Below are 16,145 nucleotides of genomic sequence, written 5' to 3' on the forward strand. Positions count from 1 at the left end.
TGTAGTACGTTGATGATTGTGCTATTGGTAATATTCATTTTTTTGCGCGCTGCAATGACTTACGTATAAATCACAGTTTTATTGTGCCTTTTTTATGCGTGTTGATGTTTTAGTATACTAACGCTTCATTAAAAAAAAAATTTAGTATTTTTGTTAAACGGCACATTAAACACCATTCGTCACATTGTTATTAATGTTTTCCTGAACGAAGGAGGTTTTAAAGAGAAACACTCTGATGTAAAATAAAAAAATCTTTTTTGTTCGTATTCAACGACGGCTTCGAAGGGAGGAATGACCGAATGAATAAAAACGCATAAAAGATTGCGGATTAAAATTCTTTTTTTTTAATACCTTTAAATCCATAACTTGGTCAATATTTCATTCTGATTTATGATTTCCTTTGAACGGACAATTGTGAAGTAGTTTCCAGAGTCTAGACTGATTTTGTGAATGAGACATCCCATCAAACACTTAACCGTTCTCAGACTGCAAATTTAACATAATTTCATTGTTAAATCTGTTACTTCTTTTGTTTAAAGTATTGCAGACATGACATATTTGACTTCATTTGTTAGCACACATCTTGCTATATAATGGAAACTGTATAGAACTCATCACTTGCTTTTGTCGATAACAAATCACTTACCGTTTCTAAGAGCAATTATTCATATAAGCTTTATCGGTTCTTTTGACAAAATATCAAACAACCAGAACCCGCCAAAGGAGACTTTCTTAACTCTGTCAAATGTACACAAGCTTATCGAATTTCCTATTCTTGGGATGTCCAGTGACTTAAAATATGAACCCTGCTTACAAAGAAGCACTATCTGAATGAACTGAATCGTAATAAAGTATTTCGAGATTTTGATCACGTAAGTCGTTAAATATGCTGGTCAATCTCACTCGCTGTAAAAAAACGCTTCATATTGACATTAATGACTAGACATTAGACACTTTTTACCCTAAATGAAAAAAAAAATTATCAAATAAAAATTCCATTCCCTGTCGAAGCCGTGTTCCATTCCATTTATAATCAAAGAGGATAATTAATTTTCATAAATTTACACAGTAATACCGTGAACCATAATGCGATTAAGATTATGCAATCGGCAGTGTTCCATCTTTATTTCATTAAAACATCTCTTACTCATCATTTATCACATAAACCTGTCTAAATTTTATGATTTTGTGTATTCATTTTCAGTTTTATTGTTTTTTTTTATTCCGCCTAAGATTTTGGTTTACGGCTTTATGCATCCGAATGAGAACATAATTTTGATACGAAAACCCTAAAGGGAATATATCTATCTAATTCTTATACCAGCGTTTATACACATAGTCATTGGAAGAAAACATTGAACAGAGCGCACATATATACAACATTTATTCGTTTCTTATTATATGAAATTCTCTTTTGATGGAAGAGTAAAACAACCCGCAAAAGATAAATTACATTTTGAGGATTTAATGTAATATTATTTTTCCGTTCCTTTGTATCAATGGTGAATGCAAAGTCTCCTCAGGCGTTATGGTATCGAAAATATGGTAGGATGCTTGCGAATGACTTTAATAATGAACACCCATGCTATATGTCCAATGTACAAAAGCCCCATCAGTACTGTACAGTTGTTCAGATCGCACTATTTCTATTTCATGCAATCCGCCCACCAACTTTTCTGTGAAATATCGATATCGCTTTTGGTGGTCGATTCCATTTTTCTTGGATTATTTTCTGGATCTTATATTTGCGTCCGGCAGCTTTTTTAACTGATTTAACATTAAGTAAATACTAAAGGGATCAGTTAAGAATATTGAGTAAAGTATCACTTACTCTGCACCGCAAGGCCTGTACGAATTGTGAAAAATCCGAGGAAAAATCATTTGATAACCATTCGCTTCCGAAATGCGTTATACATGGCATTAAAATTTATTTGCTGTCACAAGCAACACCTATTCCCGTAACTATCGCACCAGTAATTTTATTAACCCAATTCCTTATACCACACAAAAATTTTGTCGGTGCTAAAAATCCGAATCAAAGAGAATCCAAAAACGAAATTATAATTTTAATGCCCACTTAAAACAAAATATTTCTTTTGATTAATTAGGTGTGATTGTATACAAAGCATAAAAAAATGCGCATAAAAAAAGAACGAATAAAAATTCGGTTTTATAGTCAAAACGAAGAAGAGTCAAGTATTACCATATGACAGCAGCGTTTTTTGTTTTTCGTTTTTTTTTTCTTTTTCCAAATACAAGATATGCTTCATGAGAAATCCGAAAAATCTATGTCACGCTTAAGAGTTGTCATGTTCCTTATTTTAAATTATATTAACGTTATTAAACGGGCGACTGACTTAGCATAACCGAAGTGTATTTGAGAGTTCTAAAACATCTTGAATTGATACCGAAAGAGAGGCTTGTTCTCGGAACTTGTTTAATGTGTATACCGAGTTCAAGTAATTCTTTTCAAAATAAACATGGAAATTAAATACAATTTACGTTTATAGTTATGTGGAAAATCGTTTTGAATTATGTGGTGAAAATATTAAACAAGAGCTGAAACCATTATTTGAGAAAAATTATTTTATTTGTTTGTGGAGCGGTACGCAGACGAGACTAGTAGGTATTCACAGATTCGGGATCATCAATTATCTAGATGGTTTACGACGACCTGTCCTCTGTACTGACGATGTTGAACGTTCTGAACGAATTCTTAGATCTTGACTATCTGACATTTTTAGTCTTTCCATAAACATTTTCGGTAAAGATATATTCGTAAAGTCCTTGCGTCCGTGTTTGACGGTTAATTTTATATAATTTTACGTTGTGCTAATGATGATGGAAATTTAATGTGTTAAGCAGTTTTTTTTGCTTTCTTCATTACTATTTACAGGGAATTTAATAAGTTTTGTTTATTTAATTATTTTAAGAGATTGATGATGTACGGTTCAGGTGTGAACATTTGTGGAATAAATATGAATGCACCACAAAGGAATAAATTCAAATTTTTTGACATTTGAATTAGAATAACGAAAATGTATGAAAATGCAATGCAGGGCAAAGACTGAATGAATTAATGTACAGCTCCACATCATTTCTTTTTATTAATGAATATTATACCGAAACAAATTTTTAATTAATCTCAAAATGTTATGAATGTTATTTTCTAAGAATGAATTTGTTCGGCCATGAGAACGAACTTAGTTTGGTCATTTGTTGGGAAACAAAGGAAATTTCTAATTTGTCAATTAGTGTTTTTCATCTGAGATTATATCGTTCGAAAGAGTTACATGGGATGGGAGCCACAACTTATTGAATGGATTTACACAAATTTTGAATGAATAAATTTAGAAAATTTTCTTTCAAAAATAAATTCAAAATATTTTTTGTATAAAAACTGAACACTCTACGTCAACTTCCTACTGGTTCAGCTCGGGGTCAAAGTGATGAAATATGTTTACATCCAGCGAAATATCTGGATGGTACCTCGATTGATGTCCGTTCATTTCCTCGATCCAAACAATTTGAGTGCACACTTCACATTTGTAAGGCTGGTCCTTGTTCATCGGAATTTCCTGCTCGGATTTGGTCAATGGAATACTCACTCCACATTCATAAGGCTGCTCGTTGCTAACATCGCGGTTGTTCTTCGGAACTTTCTGCTCATATCTGTTGAATGGAATATGTTGCCGATGTTGCCGACGTCGTCGACGCAGCTGGTGTCGAGGCAACTTCTGGAAGATGCAGATATCCTGTGAAATGGGAAAAATTGGGATTGAGAACTGTGACAATATTTTTTAATTGTGTCCACTAATCGTCATCTGTGATTTCGGAAGTTTTAGGAATTTAGGAAACATTTTTGTAAAACTTACGTTTCCCACACCTCCCGGACCAAACGCTGCAATGAGTTCTCTGTATGCATTTTCCGATGTGTTATGTTTGGCACAAAGGGGACCGGTCCTATACTTGTTGGACAATCCTGGACATAATCTGCATCTATTAGCCGAATGTCCAGAATCAGATCGAACAAAGAAATTATCAAAAATTAAAAATTTCACTGAACTCATTTTTCAAGTTTTTTTTTAATTTTAACACAAGCACACAACAACCACTTTGTTTATACACTTTTACTATTGAATTATAAGCAACACACAAAACTACTTAGACTTGGACTAGTGAATTATTGGCAATAGTAGCAGCAGCTTTGTTACTTGTACAAATGGCAAAAACAGAATGACTGAGAGCACACACTACGGGTTGTATTTATACGAAATGTTTCAATTCTAACCCCTTTGTATGTACCATGTCAACTTCAAATTTATGAAAAAGCAATAAAACCAATGAGCTTCACCTATAATAATGTCGAGTATTTCTACAAAAATATGGCCACACCCTCAGTCATCTTATTGTGCCCACTGAAGAAAATTTCAGAGCAACCACTTTAAAACCAATTAGCACAAAAACTATGGGAAAAGGATCAAACCTGTCCATAATGTATTTATTAGCGGTGGACAATAATGCGAACGTGAAGATCTTAAAAACAGTAATACAAATTATCCATAGCCTATTTTAGTGAATTTTGTAAATATTTTTCTAGAGACAACACCTTTTTATTGTGTTGGTATTGTCCATAGTGATAAGTTACATCGGATTATACATGAATGATTTGTAACACATTCTTTAAGATCATAAAATATCGTTTTTCTCATTAGCCGATGAATACAGGGTATAATCCTTTTCCTAAAGTGTTGGTGCTAATGAGTTTTTTAGTTGTGCGTAAAGGGAACGTCTATACTTTTGTAGAAATGCTCGACATTACTATGTCAGGTTTATGCTCTTCATAAACCAGAATCGTGATGGTTTACTACGACCTGATCTCTGTACTAAAGATATTGAACGTTTTGAATGAAATTTTAGTTCTTGAATATCTGGAAGTTCTGGTCTTTCTTCGGTGAATGACTAAGATTCTTCATAAAATTGTCAATACATTATTGACACGTCTTGCCCTGATACTACAACTTCTGATCAGTCGAACATTTTCACTGTGAATGAGTCATTTTGAGCCATTTTGTTACGCTGCTGCTGCAAATTCAGATCTACGCAAGTATAATATCCCTATCACGCTTGAAAATCATTGCCCAAAGCGAGTGATTCTTAAAAAAGAAATTGTTCCACTCACCAGCTGGTATTTTTTAATTAGACATGGTTAATTAACAATGCGTCGAGTGCATAGTACGTTGACATAGGAATGCCAATGAATTTATTGTCAGATGCAAAAGATGTTAACAAATATGTGAAATTATTCTAAAAAAAACCATCGCGCATTGCCTACATTATTAAAATTCTATGTTGCACATGCTGTGAATACTTAAAATTTCTCCAAAACGAAAATCTAATTAGTTAAAGCGCTCTATTGAAAACCGCAAAGGAAAGCACACACGCCAGTGCAGAGAATTCCATTCGCTAGTTTGTGTTGAGATTTTCGGAAATAATTTTTTTAAAAAAGATAAAAAAAATGACAAATTTGAGTTGAATGCAGAACAACAAACATACTTTACATATCATAGAGATTTTCGCTGCGGTGACAAGTTTAAGTGAGTTTCTCTGAAAAGTTACGTATTGTCAAGTGTTACGTCAATAAAATTTAAAATTAAAAGCGATCGTTATAGATGGTCTCCAGAGTATTTTTCAAACGCAAGTCTGTTGAATTTCATCTCAATAAACGACAAAATGTCTACATTACGAATGTTTCACTTTTCTTGACTCAATACGTCATATTCGAAGATTTCTCTCAATATCTAAATAACCATAAAACCTGCAATAAAAACCGTCGTTAAAGTAGTCATAATTATGAAAAACGCATCACAAATTTAACACTAATGACTTTCATTACATTAACGAGATGCTCAGCAAAGATAAAAAAATTGTACACATTTCTAACCTACACACACACATATGTCTCATTAAAAATTCATCTAATTCAGGTCATTCAAAACAATCTTTATAGTTCCGAAACCTTAACGATTTCATAGCCCATTAAAATGTGACTTCAAACAAATAAATCCGTCAAATCAATGGACCAATAATTCTCTTCCAGTTTTTACACAACGTTTTTTTCTTCCGCTGTGTGCTGGAACGAAAATTTATTTTTAATGCAAAACCGACACGAGTAAATTGTGCTACGGTGTTTAGTTGGTTAATATTTTATGAGTTTTCATTATATGTTGCTATTTATTCATTTTTTTTTGGTTTTGGTAAAACGATGCAATATATTTGGGACAAATGAGATTAAAAAGCAGTTCACATTTCAATTTTCAAATCAAGATCCAATCAAATTGCATACTTCCACTTCACCCACAATTTTCATACCTTTTTATTATGAACCAAGAAATTATATTATAATAGCCGAAACAAGCACTTTGTTTAGAGTGCATTTTGAAATTAAATTTTTCAAAAGTGAAGTGAACGTTGCTGCAATTTACATATATGAATTTCGACCAGTTAGATAAAATTGGAATTTCTGTTGAGTATGCAAGACACATTGTTTTGATCAATATTGGTAAAAGCATATTATGACACAAATATTTCGTTGGCAATATAAAACCAATATTGGCCTTTTATACACACCACAATCGCCTCTGCTTCAGAAACCATTTATGTATTTTATAGACATTGTTTACTAATTAGTATTTTATACATAGTAGTTTGGGGCCAGACTAACGATATGTTGCTATAGCTTCGCCGTGGGATATCGCATCAATTTTATTGTGCTGTATAAATAAATAATTTAGTGCAGCAGTTTAGGTTTGAATATCTCATCTCTGTTTAAAAAAAAAAGAAAAAGAAAATTGAGTGACTGATGATTTATGTTTTCTACCAAAAATTAAATACAAAATCTGCGCTACATAAAATGTGTATTCACCACAACAAAATGCAATTTATATTTTGAAAACAAATCCTTTCAGTAGAAAGTTTTGCAACATATTTTGAGTCGGGTAATTTTAACTTTGTTCTATGGAAACATTTCACATACACTATTAGTATGAGAGAACCGCATTTAATTACGCCTAGCTTTTACATGCTATAGCAACGACTATTTTATTTACCCGGAAAGATGACACCGTTTCATTCACAGAGAAAGCTTTTATTGTGGCGGAATCCTATTGATTGGATTGAACGAAATGACTCTTTCCGTCTTCCCATCCAATCCATTGATATTTTATTTTTCATATTTCCAGCAACAGAAATACCAATTCCCTGTGCTCGGATTAACTCGAAATAAATCTTTTCGATCAAAGGCAAAGATCTCTCAGTAATTTTGTAATTATTTATTTCGCCGAGTGCATCACATCATTTAGCTCATACCTCAATAACATTAACATTAAAACCTTTTGCAACGAGGAATTTCGAATAAAATACCAGAAGTGAAGTGAGTTATCGTTTTGTTGGCACAAGATGAAATTAACTCAAAATTAAACTATGTACTTTCCACAGGTGCGCTTTATGAAAAATGCATCACATGCGAGCGATTTCGATATTATTCCCATATTTTTGTACAAATATCAAAATTTTCTAATTTATTAATAGAAATTTCGTGTAGTGCATTGGAATTTCGTATCGTAAACGAGTCAATGAGAGCAAAATAAATTAAGGAAAAGAAGAGAAGCGAACAAAAAAAAAAAAAACACAAAATTTCTTTCAAGATTTATAGTATCATGTGATTCAAACGTAACTTGCATTTAATTAAAACTGCATGAAATGCCGGTTAATTGGAAAATTTTCTTTTCGAAAATATTTTAATAATTACTCTCCGAGGCGTATCAAATTCAAACATGAAATTATGTTTATTACATGTTTGTGGGTCTTCTTCCACATCAGACAAATTAATCTTCTATGCGTGCCGCTTTGAATCGATTTACCATTCCTGTATGACTGACAATATTTTCTTTTTTTTTATGAGTTTTTTCTTTTCTTTTGTATGTACATGCGTGGTGAATGATGAATAATTTGTTGTTTATATTGTGTACATATCGTGCGTTTGGTAGGCTACCGATAGTTTAGTTTTTTTTTTTTTGGTGTGTTTGTGCTATTTTATTACGAAAAAATATTTTCTCACACACCCATTCGTATGGCGGGAAGTCAGTAGAAAAGTTAATTGAAACTTTACCTGATACCAGCTCAACTCAGCTGGTTTCTAGTTTTTCTCGTAGTCGCCCAAAGCTCAATCGTCTGGACTAACAAAATCATATTACCACCATCGATCACATGACGAAGTGTATAAATTTCTGTGTACACATTCGAAATTCATATTTTAATAATAAATGCTATAAATTGTTAACTTTAAATTATGTGACAATTTCCACCATAAGAAACAAGTGATAAGCAACTGTTCAACTAGCACTAGCAGCAATAAAGTACTTGAAAACTAAAACCTCGTAAATTGTTCTAATAGCGATACATTAGTGCATGTAATATAATGTTATATTTTACACTTACCATGCTAAATATTATCTTACAACACACCATACAAGTTACACAAAATGTTTTATGAAGTCTGATAACATATTTTAATTTTTCGTCCACATAAACACACAATAAATTTGTTGAAAACTGCTATCTTCTAAAATATTGTGTGTACCTATGACGATGACATTAATTTATATGCATTGCATTGCATTTCATTCAACTTATCTAGCCGTTGTTCAACATAGATCCAACCATATAAAAACGCAAGTGTAGCTAGCAATAAACGATGCCATAAACTAAAATTACATTTGTACTGTGTCCATGATAAATGTCTAATTATTTAATGTGATTTATGTATGTAAACGCAGAACTAGAGAAAAAAAAATCACAATCCGTCTTATTGCATCGTAATTATATCTTATGTACCGCAGTTTAATTACCTTACCTCTTTTCGTCTGCATGCATTTATGTATGTATGCAGTTACGTTACAGTGGTCGAAAGAAATATAGAATAACTGGGCGTAAGATTTTAATTTTGTTTCGAGAACAGTACGCATGATTAAAGGCTCTTTAGGTAGGGTCGTAAGCCTAAACTACGACGATGCAACCTCTAATCAATCCATAAACCAATATAATACTGGTACAAAAATATTGGTACCAAATAGATTCCGGGTCAAATTCATCTTTAATTCACCTTGAATAGTGTAATGGGCAAGGTAATGGTGCATTTTTGTTAAGTCTATCACAACCTTCACTTTTTTGTCTGGTAAAAATCAATTGAAAAGGTGAAACTCTATTGTGGTAGATGTAGTTACCCTTACTGTATAGGGTAAAATATCGAGATATGATCAGAACAAATTCAAAACTTTGATCGTAATTGCAACATTATTTCTTATGGTGATGATGACATAACCCTTTGTTAAAAGGCTGGCAATCGGGGATTGGCCTCTATTTACATGTTTTACCCTATCTACCAAAAAAATATGTGACAACTGAGAAAACGTTAGGGAAATGTATAATAGATGATTTCTATTATTGTAATCGAAAAGATCGTTTGTTTGTCCTTTGATGCTCTGTCTTTTTTCGCGTAGAATAAATGAATATTAACTGGTCATACTAATCACTATACTGCCGTAATTCGGAAGAAAAACAATTTCCAATAAAAAGACAAAAGAAATACTGGAAATTCTTTTGTTATTTCCACTGGAAATTGTTTTTCTTACAAATTACGGCAGTATACACTTTCCCATTTCCAGTTCTTTATCGAAAACATTTACTCAAAAATGTGCGTTCTTAACTCAAGTTTGTGAGTACAATGCCTTACTTAACAATGATGGGCAAATGAAATGATACTTCTATTGTGTGTTTACCGACCTTGGATAAATTGGATAAATTTCACACAAGAAGAAGCATTTCTATCATTTGTCTCTTTGGTAAGTAGTGGACTATTTATGCTGTGTTTTTGTATTTCGATCACCAAATGCTCCGAATTTTCGACCCTCTTTCTGAATGCAGTTGTTATTCAGGGTCCATACTCAGATCTGAAACAATTAATTGCATTCCGAAGACGTTGTAGTGCAATTACAAAACTGTTAACCACATTATCAACAACGTACAACAATAAAATAATTCTCGGAAATTCAAAATGCAATTCTCCTGCTACCCGTCCGATTCTTGAATATATATACAAGCGAATAAAACTACAATTTCAAACGTCACAAAAATAATTTCCATTTAATTACACTTTTAAACCGCAGCTTAATACGTAATTTATGAATGCTTTTTAATGTCTTGAGTAACAAAATAAGTGTTTTTATTTACCGGTATACAAATTATCTTAAGTCTCGGTCTTTGGGGGCCGCTAACACTTTAGACATAAAAGGTTCTCAGTTCAATGCATAAATTAAACAAAAATATTTATACAAAAATCTAAAAGATTAAATTTGTTGAGATGCTTTTTATGCCTACGAAAATCGAGAGAAAAAAAGGCACCACGACTTGAAAATTACAAAAGCACTACAATTTAAGTTGTCTGAAAAAGAGCGAGTAGATTTGAATGAGTGAAGCAATCGGATCTTAGATTTATATTAGTTTTTTTCTGCTGTAAATTTTGTATTACATCTTCCTACAAACACCTTACCGTAAACATTTTCGGTAAAGATACGTATATGTATTCTTAAAGTCCATGCGTCCGTGTATGACGGTTAATTTATATAATTTTACGTTATGCTAATGATGATGGAAATTTAATGTGTTAGGCAGTTTTTTTTGCTTTCTTCATTACTATTTACAGGGAATTTAATAAGTTTTGTTTATTTAATTATTTTAAGAGATTGATGATGTACGGTTCAGGTGTGAACATTTGTGGAATAAATATGAAATGAATGCACCACAAAGGAATAAATTCAAATTTTTTGACATTTGAATTAGAATAACGAAAATGTATGAAAATGCAATGCAGGGCAAAGACTGAATGAATTAATGTACAGCTCCACATCATTTCTTTTTATTAATGAATGTTATACCGAAACAAATTTTTAATTAATCTCAAAATGTTATAAATGTTGATATTTTCTAAAAATGAATTTGTTCGGCCATGAGAACGAACTTTATTGACAAAGTGTTGTATTGCTTTGACTTGACCAAAATTATTGAAAAAATTTCTTTTATTCAACGAAGGGCGAACGAAACGTGTTACCGTTTACGATTCGTGACGAAACGTTTTACCGTTTACAATCATAATGCGGACGAACAACAGGACAAAACAATGCTGATTTCGGCGCCATCATCAGTGCACCTATGTCTTGCGATGACTATGTGCATATCAGCACGACACAAACTGAAGTGAGCAATCGCTTCAATTGTACGAGCATTATATACACTTTTTCGTCATTTGTCAAAACTCTTTGTTCTGTTTTTTGTGCTATATCTCTCACATACAGCTTTTGTGGATCTCTCACATCCGACAATTTGTTTTTCGGTAATTTTATTGACAATAAATAAATTGTTACTAAAACCGCGCAGAGTATGGCAGCCGTGGCGCCACCCACAGCTGCGATGCCAAACTTCAAAAAGCATCGATACAATTTTTATTTTACTCATACTTAAAAATCAGCATCGAGTGATGCTTTTATAACAATTATAGAATGAAAATATCTTCAAAACCTTTATTATCCGGGAACGTGCCCATAATACAACCAGCATTGTGTCGTTGTAAAGCAATGCTGAATCTTTGGATGATGAAGTTTTTCGATCTTGGATCTCCAGATAATTCTTCCAATTTCTTTCCGATGTGATTAATAAATTTGTGACCTTCTTCGCAAATCGGACCCAAAGTTTCAATAGACAGGGGAACAAAAAATAAATTTTCCCTTTCGATTATTTCGTTGTAATATCGGATTTTCTTTGCAGCTGCTTGTTCGGCTAGTCGGATGTGAGAGATCCACAAAAGCTGTATGTGAGAGATATAGCACAAAAAACAGAACAAAGAGTTTTAACAAATGACGAAAAAGTGTATATAATGCTCGTACAATTGAAGCGATTGCTCACTTCAGTTTGTGTCGTGCTGATACGCACATAGTCATCGCAAGACATAGGTGCACTGATGATGGCGTGATACGCCGAACTCAGCATTGTTTTGTCCTGTTGTTCGTCCGCATTATGATTGTAAACGGTAAAACGTTTCGTCACGAATCGTAAACGGTAACACGTTTCGTTCGCCCTTCGTGGAATAAAAGAAAAAAATGTTCAACAATTTTGGTCAAGTCAAAGCAATACAACACTTTGTCAATGTTGAATTACTGACCAAGCAATACAAAAATTTTATTAAGAACGAACTTAGTTTGGTCATTTGTTGGGAAACAAAGGAAATTTCTAATTTGTCAATTAGTGTTTTTCATCTGAGATTATATCGTTCGAAAAAGTTACATGGGATGGGAGCCACAACTTATTGAATGGATTTACACAAATTTTGAATGGATAAATTTAGAAAATTTTCTTTCAAAAATAAATTCAAAATATTTTTTGTATTAAAACTGAACACTTTACGTCAACTTCCGACTGGTTCAGCTCGGCGTCAAAGTGATGATATATGTTTACATCCAGCGAAATATCTGGATGGTACCTCGATTGATGTCCGTTCATTTCCTCGATCCAAACAATTTGAGTGCACACTTCACATTTGAAAGGCTGGTTCTTGTTCTTCGGAATTTCCTGCTCGGATTTGGTCAATGGAATACTCAATCCACATTCATAAGGCTGCTCGTTGCTAACATCGCAGTTGTCCTTCGGAATTTCCTGCTCGTATCTTTTCAATGGAACTCCATATTCATTAGGCTGCTCGTTGCTAGCATCGCTATTGTTCTTCGGAACTTCCTGCTCAATGTTCAATGGAATACTCACTCCACATTCATAAGGCTGCTCGTTGCTAACATCGCAGTTGTCCTTCGGAATTTCCTGCTAGTATCTTTTCAATGGAACTCCACATTCATTAGGCTGCTCGTTGCTAGCATCGCTATTGTTCTTCGGAACTTCCTGCTCAATGTTCAATGGAATACTCACTCCACATTCATAAGGCTGCGCGTTGCTAACATCGCAGTTGTCCTTCGGAATTTCCTGCTCGTATCTTTTCAATGGAACTCCACATTCATTAGGCTGCTCGTTGCTAGCATCGCTTATGTTCTTCGGAATTTCCTGCTCAATGTTCAATGAAATACGAAATCCACATTCATAAGGCTGCTCATTGCTAACATCACAGTTTTCGTTCGGAATTTCCAGCTCGTATCTTTTCAATGTAACTTCACATTCATTAGGCTGCTCGTTGCTAGCATCGCTATTGTTCTTCGGAACTTCCTGCTCAATGTTCAATGGAATACTCACTCCACATTCATAAGGCTGCTCGTTGATAACATCGCAGTTGTCCTTCGGAATTTCCTGCTCGTATCTTTTCAATGGAACTCCACATTCATTAGGCTGCTCGTTGCTAGCATCGCTATTGTTCTTCGGAACTTCCTGCTCAATGTTCAATGGAATACTCACTCCACATTCATAAGGCTGCTCGTTGCTAACATCGCAGTTGTCCTTCGGAATTTCCTGCTCGTATCTTTTCAATGGAACTCCACATTCATTAGGCTGCTCGTTGCTAGCATCGCTATTGTTCTTCGGAACTTCCTGCTCAATGTTCAATGGAATACTCACTCCACATTCATAAGGCTGCTCATTGCTAACATCACAGTTTTCGTTCGGAATTTCCAGCTCGTATTTGTTCAATGGAATATGTTGCCGATGTCGCTGGTTTCGGGTCAACTTCTGGGAGTCGAGGAAATTCTGTGAAATAGAAAAAATTGGGATTGAGAACTGTGACAATATTTTTTAATTGTTTCCATTAATCGTAATCTGTGATTTAGGAAGTTTTCTAATAATTGTAATGACATTACAGAAAAAACAAGTAAAATCTATTTTTAAGAGCGAATTAACCATGAAAGGTTTCTGTCTAATTTCGTAAGGTTTTTGAAATGTTTACAGTTTATCATAGCTTATTAATTGGTTACAAAATTTGTCAAAATAAATATACAGAAATTTGAACTCATATTTTCGTCTCCTTGAATACTGAAAACATTTTTCTAAAACATACGTTTCTAACACCTCCCGGAACAAACGCTGCAATGAATGCTCTGTATGCATTTTCCAGTCCGTAAAGTTTAGCACAAAGGGAACCGGTGGTCCTATAATTGTTGCACAATCCTGGGCACAATCTGCATCTATAAGTCGAATGTCCAGAATCAGAAATCGGAAATTCCACTGAACTCATTTTTCAAGTTTTTTTTAAATTTTAACACAAGCACACAACAACCACTTTGTTTATACACTTTTACTATTGAATTATAAGCAACACACAAAACTACTTAGACTTTGACTAGTGAATTATTGGTAATAGTAGCAGCAGCTTTGTTACTTGTACAAATGGCAAAAACAGAATGACAGAGAGCACACACTGCGGCTGGTATTTATCCGAAATGTTGCCATTCTCACCCCTTTGTACCATGAACCACAACTTCAAATTTATGAAAAAGCAATAAAACTGGTGAACTCCACCTATAATAATGTCGAGTATTTCTACAAAAATATGGCCACACCCTCAGTCATCTTATTGTGCCCACTGAAGAAAATTTCAGAACAACCACTTTAAAACCAATTAGCACAAAAACTATGGGAAAAGGATCATACCTGTCCATAATGTATTTGCGAACGTGTTTAACGGTATTAACACAATCATCCATATTGCATAGCCTATTTTAGGGAATTTTGTAAATAAATTTTCTTTTCTTTTTTAATTTTTAGAGACAACACCTTTTCATTGTGTGTAGCGATTAGTTGCACTCGACTATACATGACTGTCGTTAAGATGATAAAACAACGAATACAGTATTGTCATCGACCAATACATACATTATGGGTATAATCCTTTTCCCAAAGTTTTAGTGTTCTTCAGACGTTCTTATGAAATTTTTAAGTGGGCAAAGTAAAACGGCAGGGGGAATGTCCACACTTTTGTTGAAATGCTAACCATTATTAAGTGAGAAGCTCTTTATAAAACAGAATCGTTTTTAACAATTTTCAATCTCAACGGTGTGCTGACCATTCTTAAAAACAAAGTTCGGAAAAGTACCGTACATTTTATCTGATCCGAAAACAGGTGGCAGTTCCATTAGCATATTCCATAATGTTTGGCGTTTTACAACTAATAAACGACATTAACAGATTTCTCACATTCATTCCATGCGAATCAAACATGACATCTGTGAATAAATCACTTCGTATTATAAAGGTGTCGGTCGATCTGTCTATATTCCCATGTATTCCTTCATTTCGTATGATATTTAAGTATATGTTAACCAAGACGAAATAATCAACAAATAATTCAATTTGGAAATGTTGATGTCTAAACATCACGAATTCAATTATATCTCACCATTTTATACATTTGGTATTTTACCAAGTTTCAGTTTATTGTAATACGGTCTCGACTTGAGCGAGCATTTATGTACAAAATACATCCCATGACTTTTATACGCGTACGATACTTTAGTTTAAATCAAATTATGAAAATGCTATTTTCTATCATTTGGATAAATTGTACTCACAGCAAATCAAATGGTGTATGTAGAAATATACCTTCGGTTTTTGCTGATTCCTAAAAGATTTATTGCCCCGTATCTTTGTATAACAGTATAAAATGTAAACGTGCACACATCAATGTTATTTGCTAACGTTTTGTATTTTCCACCAGAGTTATGTTATGTATTGAAATCGAATTGGTTGCGGTTTTCTTTCGCCTTATACACAGTGGAAACCGAAAACTGTCTATGTGAAACACAATGCTTTTTATTGACGTATTGATTAATGGTCTAATGGTGTCCTTAATATATTGAAATTTATTGTTATATTATGTTGTGTGTACGATTTTGGAAATTTAAATGGGATTTTCTAATTCACGAAAAAGATTTCTCTGTTTCGGAAAGTTTATTTCGATATGGGAACATAGCCATAATGTAATCATGTAAATGTAAAAGAGGTTGTGATACAGAAGCAATTTGGCACCTCTAAAATAATCGGTAAAAATGTAAAGTCCGTTGGTTCTGGCTTTCACTGCAACTATTGTATCAGTTTCATTGCAA

At 33.4% G+C, this 16,145-nt stretch overlaps 1 protein-coding gene across 3 annotated transcripts in view; it reads left to right on the forward strand.

The window, feature by feature from the left end:
• LOC119073523 overlaps positions 1-16,145 on the forward strand; it is a 73,613-nt gene that overhangs the window by 23,945 nt on the left and 33,523 nt on the right. The window lies entirely within an intron of this gene.

The sequence above is a fragment of the Bradysia coprophila genome, unplaced genomic scaffold, assembly GCF_014529535.1.
Source record: "Bradysia coprophila strain Holo2 unplaced genomic scaffold, BU_Bcop_v1 contig_138, whole genome shotgun sequence".
Classification (NCBI taxonomy): Eukaryota; Metazoa; Arthropoda; class Insecta; order Diptera; family Sciaridae; genus Bradysia; species Bradysia coprophila.